Source organism: Oryctolagus cuniculus, chromosome 4 (assembly GCF_964237555.1).
Source record: "Oryctolagus cuniculus chromosome 4, mOryCun1.1, whole genome shotgun sequence".
Lineage (NCBI taxonomy): Eukaryota > Metazoa > Chordata > Mammalia > Lagomorpha > Leporidae > Oryctolagus > Oryctolagus cuniculus.
In genome coordinates this window covers 4,259,088-4,272,368 of record NC_091435.1, presented here as the reverse complement: position 1 = coordinate 4,272,368, position 13,281 = coordinate 4,259,088, and the positions used below count along the sequence as shown (strand labels likewise).

The 13,281-nt window shown below is 50.1% G+C and overlaps 1 long non-coding RNA gene across 3 annotated transcripts; it reads left to right on the top strand.

The window, feature by feature from the left end:
• The first annotated feature begins 4,752 nt into the window (after window positions 1-4,752).
• LOC127488494 (uncharacterized) lies at window positions 4,753-9,842 on the top strand. Of its 3 annotated transcripts, none has more exons than XR_011388322.1 (3): window positions 4,753-5,586; window positions 6,736-6,861; window positions 8,114-9,842. It is a non-coding gene; the product is annotated as an uncharacterized lncRNA (long non-coding RNA). The 3 variants fall into 3 exon arrangements; XR_011388321.1 differs by having other exon boundaries at window positions 8,111-9,842; XR_007916231.2 differs by having other exon boundaries at window positions 4,770-5,586; window positions 9,262-9,842.
• The last annotated feature ends 3,439 nt before the right edge of the window (window positions 9,843-13,281 follow it).

The following is a 13,281-nucleotide window of genomic DNA, read 5'->3' as shown; positions in this document are numbered from 1 at the left end:
AACTCCTACGAATACCTTCACGGTTCAGAGCTCATCTCTCAGGATGCGACAGTGGCCTCTCCCCGGCTTCAGGACGCACGATCAGACTCCCAGTCGTCCCGATTCTTTCCCGAGACTTCGGGGATGCACTTCCCCTTGCGGGCAGATTGCATTTGTACCTGAGTGATGTCGCACGTTACTTCTTAAGCAAGCACACTGTTTGAAATAAAAAACAGGTGTTCACCGGGGGAAGAAAAGAGACTGGAGTTCTGAAGGAATCAAACAAACAAACAAACAAACAAACAAAGGAGGGGGGGACGCCACGCAGGGGTGAGAATCCAGAGGGCAGGGCTGAGGCTCTTCAAAGGAAGACTTGAGCAGCTTCACTTTGTTCAGCTCTGAGATCATTATTCCAGACAAATTTTCATGGTAGGGATAGTATTTTCAAAGGGTCAGCAGTAGATGCTAGTTAAAAGAATACTGGAAAGGGGCTGGCGCTGCTGTGTGGCAGGTAAAGCTGCTGCCTGCAGTGCCGGCATCCTATATGGGCACCGGTTCGAGTCCTGGCTGCTCCTCTTCTGATCCAGCTCTCTGCTGTGGCCTGGGAAAGCAGTAGAAGATGGCCCAAGTGCTCGGGGCCCCTGCACCCACATGGGAGACCTAAAGGAAGCTCCTGGCTCTGGAACAGTGCAGCTCCAGCCATTGCAGCCAATGGTAGAGTAAGCCAGCAGATGGAAGACTTCTCTCTCTCTCTCTGCCTCTCCTTCTCTCTCTGTGTAACTCTGACTTTCAAATAAATAAATAAATCTTTAAAAAATTATAAAAAGAAGACTGGAAGGTAAACTTGTAATGTTGAAAACACACTTTGTGTGATAGAGCCAGGGTTGAAGATGTGATGTAGCATAACCCAAACGCAATTTCCTGCCGAATTATTTGAGAGGATGCATTCATGGTTCATGATTTGCACACCTAAAAATACTTAGTTCAAAGTACTTGGTATTTGGGCATGTAGCTGAGATTATTTAGCTTTATTTAATATAATATATTTTGGGCTACAAATTATATAATGTTAACACCACTGCTTTGTACCTGTTCCCACCTCCACTGATTGTGAAAATCACCTTATAACTCATCCTTTGACAGGTACTTACAATCTTGAATATAATCCTTAAGATAGCAGGTCTTAGCTGCTTATCATAGCAATTGTTGCTCTGGAATCTGCACTGTACCCTTCTCTCAGAACCACGCCGTTTTGGTTCTGCGGGCTCCTCTACCAGAGCCAAGATGGTGCCAGTGTCAGTAACCCTGCAGGCGTTATAAAGCTGATGGAATGCATTGCTCTTCCTAATCACAAGAACCTTGTGATCATCGCAAATGCCAGAACACCTGCTGTGGTGGCTTCTGATGCACGCCATCATCACCGGCAGGATTAAGTCTGGAGCAACTTCTCTTTCCCCCGCTGACCATGGAGCTCCGACAGATTACTCATCTCCCGGTTCTGTCACTTCAGCCCATCACCTTCTCATGCCAAGCAAGAGAACGCCCACGTTCAATGTCAGATTCAAGTACTAACAGTACCCTAAAGTTGGATTCTTTACCAATAGCCCTATTAATGGCTGCATCACTGGGATGTGAGTGAGCCATTCATTACACACCAGTTTCTCACTAAGCGATAACATACTCTCTCCCTAAGAATCTACTGCAATTCCACGGCCAAGTGTCCACTCTCTATTGAGAACAAAGCCTCTAAGGAGAAATCAGATATCACCTCCACTTTAGCTGCTTGTGTTAACCTATTGGAATGTGTTTGTTTGGTTTGGGTTTTGAGCTTTGTTAATTCTCAGGCTCAATTTTCTCATCTGTAAGGTGACGATAATGACCTCATCCAAGAGTGTTTGAAGAAACTCAGAGTTGGTGATGTCTGTGTAACCAGTGTACAGAAAATGCTGAACGTGGGAGGATGTAATCGAGAAGTTGTGTCCTGCTTTCAATTCTCTATCCCACATCGTTGGGAGAATGTCTCAGGGAAGTTAGCCTTTCTAGTCAGCTTCAGGCATTTGCAACGTCTCGCCTAGCTGAATCCCCAAATTTCAGCATGTTATAGATTTTCCTGAACTCCAGTCATGATTGAGGTTTGGAAATCCGCAAGAATCTTGGGCATCTTTTCATCCATGTATCACCCATCCATCACTGCTTCCTGGCTGTGGAAGGAGCCTGAGAGCTGGAAACAGCAGAATGTCTCCTGGGCAGTGGGCGCTGTCCATGGTCCTTCTCCACTGCAGGGGCTCCAGAGCCCGCCCCTTCTCAAACAACTATTCCACAGTTCTTAAGGAACCTGCATCATCTCCACCACCCCTCACCAGCCAAGAGATCTCCACAATGGCCGAGACACCCTTTCCTGACAACCCTGGAGGTCTCGGCCTCTCCCTTTGCTGTTGGGGAAGCTCCCACATTGAGACCACACCTGTGAGTGCCTTCCCTCGCAGTACGATGGGACAATAAAGCTTCTGCCTTCTTCTAGCCACCTCCTGAGCTGCCCTGGGAAGCACCTCCTGCAGCTGCTCCCACGGCATGGAGCAGAAGGTAGCATGGCCAAAGTGACAAGATGTGTGTGCCCCAAACCTGATTGATGGCCTGGGTTTGCATTCCAAATCCACCACCCACCAGCCGCAAAACTTGAGACAAGACACAAGCTAGGTGATCTCTCTGTGCCTCATTTCCTCTCAGTACAATGAAAATAACAGCAGTGCCTCGTATCCTGATGCTGTAGTTGACCTTCAGTACAGCTCCTGCCTTTGAAAGTCCTCCCTTGTCCACAGGGGCAAAGCCTGGACACTCAAATCCCAACCATCCAGGCCCGTGGGTTCCAGGTTGATCCTGCCATTGACCCAAGGACCAGGAGAAGGCAGCTGTCCAGGCATCAGCATAGGACAGTTTCCCACGCATTTCCAAACATTCTCCTAAGAATTGCACACCAAGGAGCTGCAGACACATAAGCCCATGCCCAAGCCCCAGCCTGGCTTCACAGGGCTGCTGAGAGGGAGCGATGCCACGCAGTCAGCACTCCATCAGCGTCAGCATTCCTTGTTACTCTCAGCACTACTAATCAATCCAGGGAGTCCCAGCTTCAGAACCGGAGGAGGAAGGGTCTAGCAGGGCAGCGCAACGCTCCCCCTACGGGAGGGAGGAGGCCATTGGGCTCACTGCTGCACCTGAACCTGAGTGGCAGATCCATGAGCACTGGCTTGGGGGAGCCTGTTTAGAACCAGGACAGAAATGAACGTGACCTTCACAGACGACACCCACAGAAAAATGAGCAGGCTTTTACCCTGCGATCTCACTTCCGCTTCTCCAGAGCAAAGTTCCATCTCCAACGGCACAGGCCCTGTCCCTCCATCCAGCACCCAGTGGGGGCACACACGTGGAGGGAAGGCATGCAAATTCAGTGATGTCAAACCACTTCTTAGATTTCATTTGCAGACTCTGGGTTAAAGAATTTAGGGTAGAACCAAACCTTGAGAGCTGTTGCCATCACCAACTCCGTGCTAAGTGGTTTGACTGCAGGTGCTTTGTAAACCAGAGATGACTCCAGGGTGTTTGCCATCTGCACTGCCTGCAAAATTTCAGCTCTGCAGGGAGTTGCCACAGCTTGCAGACTTTTGAGTATTTTGGCCATTAGATGTTGCAGATCTGTTGTCTGGCTAGGGCTGCTCTCTGCTTCCAAGTGGCTGCCTTGAACACAGGAGGGGAGAACTCTGGGCTCTCGCATGGGGGAAGGTGGAAGGGCAACAAGAAACCCAGTTCCAGGCCAGCGCCGTGGCTCACTTGGTTGATCCTCCACTTGTAGTGCCAGCATCCCATATGGGCACCAGGTTCTAGTCCCGGTTACTCCTCTTCCAGTCCAGCTCTCTGCTGTGGCCCGGGAAGGCAGTGGAGGATGGCCCAAGTGCTTGGGTTCCTGTACCCAACGTGGGAAACCAGGAGGAAGCACCTGGCTCTCACCTTCGGATTGACATATCTGCAGCCATAGTGGCCATTTGGGGGGGTGAACCAATGGAGGGAGGACCTTTCTCTCTGTCTCTCTCTCACTGTCTATCTCTATTTGTCAAATTAAAAAAAAAAAAAGAAACCCAGTTCCGTTTGTCAACAGCACTAATCTAAAGCACCTCCCCAAATGTACCACCTCGCAACACTGTTGTCTTGGAGGCTACTTTCCCATACATAAATTTTGGGGGACACAGTCAGACCTTAGCCACCCTCAGAACTCTGTATCTCAATGGTCCATCACAACTGTATTTTAAAACCCTGGGGCCATATCATTTATACCTCTCTAATGATGCCTATTTAATGTTATAATAGCTCCAATGTCTCCTCCTGATCTACAATAAAAAATGAAACTTATCATTTGCATGGTTTAGTATTCCTGAGACAGTGTCTCTGTGTTGTGATAGTCCTCAATCCCTCTGAACCCCGAGGATGAACTGCGCTCATAGCGGCAGGGCTGTTGTCCCCTTCTCAGAATTGCCATTTACAATAAACAGAGGCTTCATTCATCAGCAAAGAACAAGTAGACCAGTGTCCCAGGCTTATTCTGTATTAAAACATTCAGGTCCAAAAATCATAACAGATTTGAGGGCAGTTGTATTTTGCCTTTCCCTTCATCTCTACCATTTTGTATATTATAAAAAACATGGGTTTACCAGTTGGGATACTATTTGTACAGTCAAAATTAATAGCATAAAAGGCAAATGTGGGAAATAATAGTGTTTCCTATGAATTATCTACATATACACAGACACAGGAACCATAGGACAAAAAATAGTTTTTCTTCAACCTTTCTAAGTTGTTGGATGGAACAGACCCTTGTGACAGAAGAAAGATCAACAAGGGAAAGTTAAACAAGTTTGTCACAAACAGTTCATATATGCAAGGGAGATACTGAAGGAATGGGGAGCTCTCCAAGGTGTGGTCGTGTGTTCTAGCTCACACAGCCTCTTCAGAGAACAGTCTATTGTTAGAGAAGCGACAAGACCAAGGCAAGGACCCGCGTCTCTAGGGGCAGCCGCTTGTGGACAGACGATTGAAGGCTGCAGTTAGGAAAGCTTAGCAATGCAGGTCCCTCCGGGCCACCCTCAGACCCGTGCAGTCCCATCGTGGGAGACGCCCCCGATGAGCCCCCCGGAATCGCAGTACCCCCATCGCACGGGCGCCGTGGAGGCAGTTGGTTGCTGCACCTCCTGGTTTTTCGGCTGTCGTGACTACCAACGTCTGTGGCTACCCATCTTGGCGGTGCTCTTGTGGCTTGGCACGGCTCGCCACTGGCCCATCTGCGGCGGGAGCTAGATAAACTGCATCCCAGGAGGGCAGCACCAGGCTCCCGTCCAGCGTGGCCTCTATGCTATCTTCACAAGCACTCCTTGGAGATGCCGGCTCCCATCGTGGTGAAAACCATGCCTCTAGGTAAAACGGGAAAGCTCCACCATCATCCCTGAAGAGGAGAGGGCCTCTGAGGCAGCCCGGCTGGGGTTTTGGGGATAAATTCAGAGGCACTGGGAACCCGAATGCCGTGAGGATGGATCAATACCATCAGCGGCAAATGTGTGGCAGGTGAGGCTGCTGGACTCTCGGGGTTTTGGCCAGCGCAGTGCTGTGGCTTCAGGGTCTGTGGCTTCCCCCACCACTCGGGACTTTCTCATGTCGGACCCTTCCCCTCCCTGTCCCCCCCCCCACCACTCAGGACTTTCTCATGTCACACCCTTCCCCTCCCTGTCCCCCCACCACCACTCGGGACGTTCTCATGTCGCACCCTTCCCCTCCCTGTTCCCCACCACTCGGGACTTCCTCATGTCACACCCTTCCCCTCCCTGTTCCCCCTGGTCTGAACTGCCCAGGCCTCTCTCCTCACAGGCTCTGGGTGCAACCTGAGGTCTTCCCTAGGGACGTTTTCACGGCTTTACTCTGAACGAGATCTGTCTACACCACTCACAGGTCGTCCTCACTGTAAAGATTCCACGCCCATGTCCTATTCCAAACTCAGAGGTCCTGATAAACAAGGACCACACAGGACATTGTCTGTGTCGCCCCCAGCCTTTCACCCAAGGGTGTTCATGTGATAGGGCCTCAATCATCGCCAGCCACGTGGCAGGGACCAGGGGCAAGGAAAAGACTCTGCTGTGCCCTTGCTGCTAAAGAACTCAAAATTCACCGTCTGTTGGACATTTGCAAGCAGGTGTTTAAAAAGTATGTTGCCTGCATGTGAGCAGGCTCTGGGGCTGGGCTGAGCCTCAGCCCACTCTAGGAGCTGAGTTGATCCGCACAAGAACAGCCAGACCTGGCACCCGCTGTCCTCAGAGCTCTGCTTCCCGGACAAGGTGATTTTAGCACCTTAGCCGGAGACGGCAAAGAGGCGGAGCCATTCGTTGCTCCCAGAAGTGATTCTCAGAGCAGTAATTGAACTTGCTGAAGGTGCAAAGGGGAAAATTGAGGCTGTCGGGACACGTGGTTTACCCAGACTGGTCAGGGCCATCACGTTCTCTCACCTCCAGGGAGCTGTCAGCCTCCTACAAAACCCAACGGTGGGAGAGACCTCCACCACTACTGGGGCAGATGGGTAGGAATCTACACACTGTTTCTGGACTTGTGAAGTGGGGGTGATGACTACGTTCCAGGGCCATTGGGAGGATTCCGTGAGGCTGCACCGTTAGCAAATGTCATAATTTATGGGACCCTCTTCCACAATAATCCATTCTATTCCAGGAACTCTGTACCAAGGCAAGTCTGAGGTCAGCCAAACATCACTCAGGAGGGATCAGATGATTAAAAATCTCACAAGGAAACCAGAAGGCTATATTAATTCTCACAGTAACTACTGGGTGTACGAACGTAAGTAATAAAAACCTTTCCATTGTTAATGTTACAAATACAGGAAGTACTTGACACATGTCGATGAGGCTCCCTGAAGCTTTGAGTTTGGGAGTCAGAATTATAAGACTCAAGAGATTGTTTCTTTTGTTTTGTTTTGTTTTGTTTTGACAGGCAGAGTGGACAGTGAGAGAGAGAGACAGAGAGAAAGGTCTTCCTTTTGCCGTTGGTTCACCCTCCAATGGCCGCCGCGGCTGGCGCGCTGCGGCTGGCGCACCGCGCTGATCCGATGGCAGGAGCCAGGAGCCAGGTGCTTTTCCTGGTCTCCCATGGGGTGCAGGGCCCAAGCACCTGGGCCATCCTCCACTGCACTCCCTGGCCACAGCAGAGGGCTGGCCTGGAAGAGGGGCAACCGGGACAGAATCCGGCGCCCCGACCGGGACTAGAACCCGGTGTGCCGGCGCCGCTAGGCGGAGGATTAGCCTAGTGAGCCACGGCGCCGGCCGGAGATTGTTTCTTTAAACTTCAGCAAGTCCTTTGCGCTTGCTAGAATCTCTCTGGATTTCTGTGTGAACACAGGAAGCACAGATCTCCACCCTTTTCATGTGGTGTTGCTTCCAAAAGCGGAACTGGATTTAAGCGCCTGTTTGAATTGAAGGCAACAGCTATTAAAAACTCTTCAGAAGGTATGCCTGATGCATTTATTCCCGTGACCTTTTGACGCCTTCTACCTGTGGTCAATAATTATGCCTCAGCTGTTTATAGAGCTTTGTGAAGCAGTGAACATGTATCGATTATTGCACAACAACGTCATAAGATAGTTGCTAATATAATCCTACTTCAGAGATGGGAAAAGCAAGGCAGGAAGACTAAGACGGGTTAGGCTTTATAGCAACAATACCTGAAGTTTTAGATCAAAGACATGAGTGCTTCTTTCTCTGGGACTTCTGACATTAATTTGTACTTTATTTCTATTCAAATTAAACATTTCATTAGAGAGGTAAGTGTCTGGGAGGTTATGTACAGAGAGCTCTTGACTAGTTGAAAATGCACAAAGTAAGTGCGCGTGTAGCATGAAGAGGACGTGAGTGACCAACCAAGTGGCTGCCTGGGATAGGTCTTAGGGAAGCAGCCTCCATGTCATTTTGTGCCCACTGTGTCTGGGTTCTCCGTTGTCTTAGCGTCCCCTGGAGCTGGAGGGCTCGTTTGCTTTGATGGCAACATCAGATGCATCACTGGCTTGTCTGTAATGATAAACCTTTTATCTCAGAAGACTTAAGAATGAAACTGGGGGGCCCTGCTGTAACTGCCAGGCAGAGCTGGCGTGTTGGGGAGACGTGCACGTGGGGTATGCAACCGAGGGCACGGGATCACGACTTCATCATTCCTGAGCAGCTGACTCGCACCGTTTTAGAACCAATCCCTCGAGACAGACATTCGGCACAGCAGGCAGGACACAGCTTGGGGAGCCCACATGCCATATTGGAGTGTCTGGGCGCGAGCCTGCTCCCATTCCCGATTCCAGCTTCCTGCAGGGCAACGAGTGAAGGCTCCAGTGCTTGGGCTCCTGCACCCGTGTGGGAGAGTGATAAGGAGTTCCAAGCTCCTGGCTTCAGCCTGCCCCATTCCTGGCCACTTGGGGCATTTGTAGAATAAACCAACAGATGAAAGATTCTCTCTCTCTCTCTCTCTCTCTCTCTCTCTCTCTCTCTGTATCCCCCTCTGTGCCTTTCAAACACATTTTTAAAATAAAGGAATCAATCTTTCTTCTGAAAATGGAGGTCATAAATATTGCTTGGATAAAAAGACTGTTTTGTGAGTGACGAGTTTAGCTGGAAGCCTGGCAAGTGGTAGATGTTATGTGAACACCTGTTTAATAAACGTTTGAAAGTCAAGTTCCCTGTACTCTGGGAGAAGGTAAGGGTGATAGTCCTTAATGTCCGTAATGGCGAGGGGGGTTTCAGGATGAGCAGACTTACCAGGCTGGTGTAGAAAAGATAAGCTGAGCTTAGCAGAAAGTTTAGAAGGGATTTTGCTATCACAAAAAGCTTGCAGGGAATGGTGACACCTTGGGCTCTTGGGGTCACCTATAGCTTTGCAGCCAGTGCTAGGAGTGTCCGGCAGTGCCAGGGAGTTGAGGGCTGACGGGCGTGGGCTGCCAGTGAGGAGAGCCTGTGCGTGCACAGTGCCAGGGGACTGAGTGTGTGGCCAGGCAATGAGCAGTCCTGGAGGGGGAGGCACCTGCTTGGATACGGGCTTCAGAGGTGAGGACACTGCACCTCCCATTCTGCACCAGAACGAGGGGCACCAGAGAGGAACTGAACTTGCTGGACATTCGTATGCTTGTAAATGCGTTTGCGAGGAAAACATAGGAACTAGAGCCGGCACGCACCTGGTTTTGTTTTGTTTTGTTTTTCCAAGCATTACATCTCGTCTCAGGATGAAGACCACGGGGAGACGTGAGGCTGGCCTCTGTAAGTCCTTGGTGAAGACGTCTCACATTCTTGTGAGACCATGGAGAACCATGAGGAAAAGTTTGGAGAAGCAGGGGAATTGTGACCGGCGGGACACATGCTTCTAGAGCGCCCATGAGTGGCTGCTCCAGGGATCAGTGCAGACAAACCAAAGGGTCATGGTCTGACTTCTGGAGTCCCTATCATATCTGCAAGTTGGCAGGACCGTGTACTGACCACCTGTCTGTACGGTGCTGGCTATCAGCGGTAGCCTGGACGCTATGTGTAGGACCAAGCTCCGAAACGATGGCTACAGCAGGAGTTCCGTTTGGGAAGACAGCAAGTTCCGGAGATGAGTGGTGGTGAAAGCAGCACCACAATGTGGATGGATTGAACACCAGGTTCGGCTAAAATGGTGAGGATGGTAAATTTTTTTGCTAAATGCACTTCATCAAAATATAAAAATACAAAAAAAAAAAGTCATGGCAAAAAGAAATCGATTTAGTATATGCAAATAAATTTTGGAGGAGCGGCTAAAAGTCAAAGTCATGTGTGTCTTACCTCTTATTGTGACACATTTTGGGGGTAGAGTTTTCAATTCAGTCGTGGTGAGTCTGAAAATGAGAACCCACGTGGAGAAGGCACTAGGAAGCTTCATTTCACATCTTTGTTGGTTTTTTCCCCACACATTGTTTAGTGCAGGCAACTCAGTTAAAGAGAACTTTAAGTCACGCGGTATCAATGACAAATCCGAGTAACACGCTGTATTAGAGCAGTAATGGGGTTGGTGACTGACCTGGTGACGACACCTGTGTCTCACACTGGCATGTGGGAGTTCAGGTCCCACCTCCGCTGCCTGCCAGTACAGTTGCCAGGGGGGCAGTAGATGGTTGAACTAATTAGATTCCTGCCACCCGCGTGGGAAACCTGTGGTGAGTTCCCAGCTCACAACCTTAGCCCTAACCCCAGCTCAGCTCCAGCTGTTACACGTGTTTAGGGAGTGAACCAGTGAATGGGAGCGCTCTCTCTCTCTCTCTCTCTCTCTCTTGTTCTCTCTCTCTCTCTCTCTCTCTCTCCCCCACCCCGTGCCTCTCAAATACATAAAAATTAAAATGATGCTTGAGTCATTAACTTACAAAATAATTAACATATAAATTATGCTAACAAAGTGTGTAAAGTCTGCTTTAACATACTTGACATATTATGAAGATATTTCATTTTCTATATATTTTGAATCTACTTAACTTCTTTTAATCACTTTTAATCAGATGTCTTCATGAGATTTAGAAGTTTTACCATATTGTTTACAATTTCATTTTAAAAAGTACAATATATACTAGTTCTACTACTGTCAAATATGAAGCCAAATTATTTGAATTGTTAATACAAAGATCAAGAACAGAATTGAGGAACATTTCAAGTTAGATAAATGGCCAGAAATTAGGGTTTTTTTAAATTACTTCAATAACATAACTGGAAAAAAATCCTTTCATACATCAATATTTTAAAATAACATCCACTTTGCTATTAATATGTACAAAAATGGAAAACTTTTGTGTAAGAAATCAAAGAAAAATCAGGAAATGGAGGAATTTTTGAGAAGGAAGCATGGGCGTGGTTGGCTATTGGCTCCTGGGTTTTCTCCTGGATCCCAGCATGCGTGGCTGGGGCATCTGGTCTCCACGCCCCATCCCGTCCTCCGCAAAACGACTCAGCTCCCAGTGGAGGAGCAGCAAAGCAGGCCACGGCAGCAGTGGCTGATGTTGCCAGTGCTTCGGACCTGATCCACCATGCACTGAGCCGATCGGTTCTTCCAGCTGTAGGTCCGTCCCCGTCAAGGGCGCTCTGTTAGCCTGCTTTTGGTGCTATAAGAGGATAGCCAGCTGGGAAACACTTTGTAAGGGAAAGAGGTCTATTTAGCTCGCAGCTGAGCAGGTTGGAGGGTGTGGCCCTGGCCGTGGCTCAGCCCTGGCGAGGGCCCCCCTGGCTGCGCCACATCACGGCGGATCTCATGAGCGGGAGAGGTCTCACTGCAGTGCTGAGAGGCAGGAGGCTGGGGTCCCAGCCCCACCTGACAGCCTGCTTCCGGTGACCTCTGAACTGCCACTGGCTCCACCCCTTAGTGATCCGCCACTTCTAGGACCACATCTCCCACAAGTCAACCCTGGCAGGACAAACCACTCCCAAAGTGACAGAGAGACACTGTGCTTGTCACATGGGATGAGGCAGTACCAGGCCATCAAAGACCCAGCAAGAATCAGAAGGCACCACACAGGGTTATTCGGAGAGAGGTCAGCGAAGGGACCACCTCCACAGGCAGGGAGACGAGAAGGGCCGCACAGCGCGCAGAGCGGGAGGCTGAACCCTGCACCCAACCCCTCTTCCTTCCGCCATCGCTCTCCCACCCTTGTCTCCGGGGGTGGAGCCCTTGGGAATCCAGTGGGCAGAGGCACTTGGAGCTGCGTCCAGCAGGGTCAGCCTCTAGCTCAGCAGAAGCAGGAAACCCCCGCCTGGGTCACCCACCCACAGGCAGCCCGGAGAGGACGTGGGTTTTCCTTTTCCCCCAGCAAGGCTGGATCCACATAGCAAGCCCACACCTGGGCTTCTCGCCACATGGCTTCATTTCTTTATTATGCTGTCACGAGACTTTGTCCTACCGAACGAAAGGTTTTCCTACCCATCAGCTCATGCCCGCGGCAAGCCAATTCTTTCGGGTCCGGAGTGCCCTGTGCTGCCAGTGCGCTGCTTCCCACAGCCCCAGTGCCTTTGTTTCTGACCAAGGCCTTGCTCCTCATAATCCTGAATTAATGGACCGGCAGGAGTAGCAGGTGGCATCTTCTTAAATAAAGTGATGACAGAGATGCCAACAAGTCGCTGGCTTCGGGTAGGTCAACCGTCCTTACCAAAATCCAGAATGCTATGTTGAGGGGGCCAGCCAGCCGTTCTGAGGCATCTGACCTGGTCCCCAAACTCATTTCTCCCCACCCCGTGATAACAACCGCTCACTTTAATCAGATGGATGCGAGTCCTATCCTCAAGTCTCCGGGAGCCCATTGGTGCTGCTCCCGGCCCAGAGCGCCCACTGGGCTCCTTGTCACCCCTCATGAGCACTGAACGTGCGCCCCAGTCCTCCACTCGGAGAGCGGCACAGCAACTGAACATGATCAGTGCAACCTGCATTGTGAGGACTGCAGCAAGTGGAGCGTAACACTCCCACTGAGTCTCTCTCTGTCTCTCTCTGTCTCTGTCTCTCTCTGTCTCTGTCTCTCTCTGTCTCTCTGTCTCTCTCTGTCTCTGTCTCTCTGTCTCTGTCTATGTCTCTCTGTCTCTCTCTCTGTCTCTCTCTATGTCTTTCTGTCTCTGTCTCTCTCTGTCTCTGTCTCTCTGTCTCTGTCTCTCTGTCTCTCTCTGTCTCTCTCTGTCTCTGTCTCTGTCTCTCTGTCTCTCTCTGTCTCTCTGTCTCTCTCTGTCTCTCTGTCTCTATCTCTCTCTGTCTCTCTTCCCCCACCCCACTGCCTCTCCTTCGGCCTTTCTTTAACACACGGACGCAGCAGCAGCTCCTGTGTGTCCTCCCTCGCACCAGGCCGTCAGCGGCTCCGGGTGAAAATCAGTCTTGCAGCTCCCATTCTCTGCCACTCCCCCACCTTGGTGCAGAGGCAGCCGCTTAGCCATGGCCTTTCTCAGGAAAAGCCCCGGCCTTGGGACAGGGAGCAATGGGCGTGGTAGCAGGGTCAGGTGCATCCCCTCCACCACGCACTAAGGATAACCAGCCACAATTACACGATTAAACCTCACCAGGCACATTTCCGGGTAGAACCACTCCCAGTCACCCAGTGCAGCCACCATGGGACGTGCTAGGTGGTCCATCAGCAACACTAATTCGAGCAAACTTTCCTAAACAAATGATCTAATGCATATGTGTGCATGGAGAGACCTAAAATGTGCATCTATTTAGCTCACAATGTTTACTTTTATGTTGAACATTGAA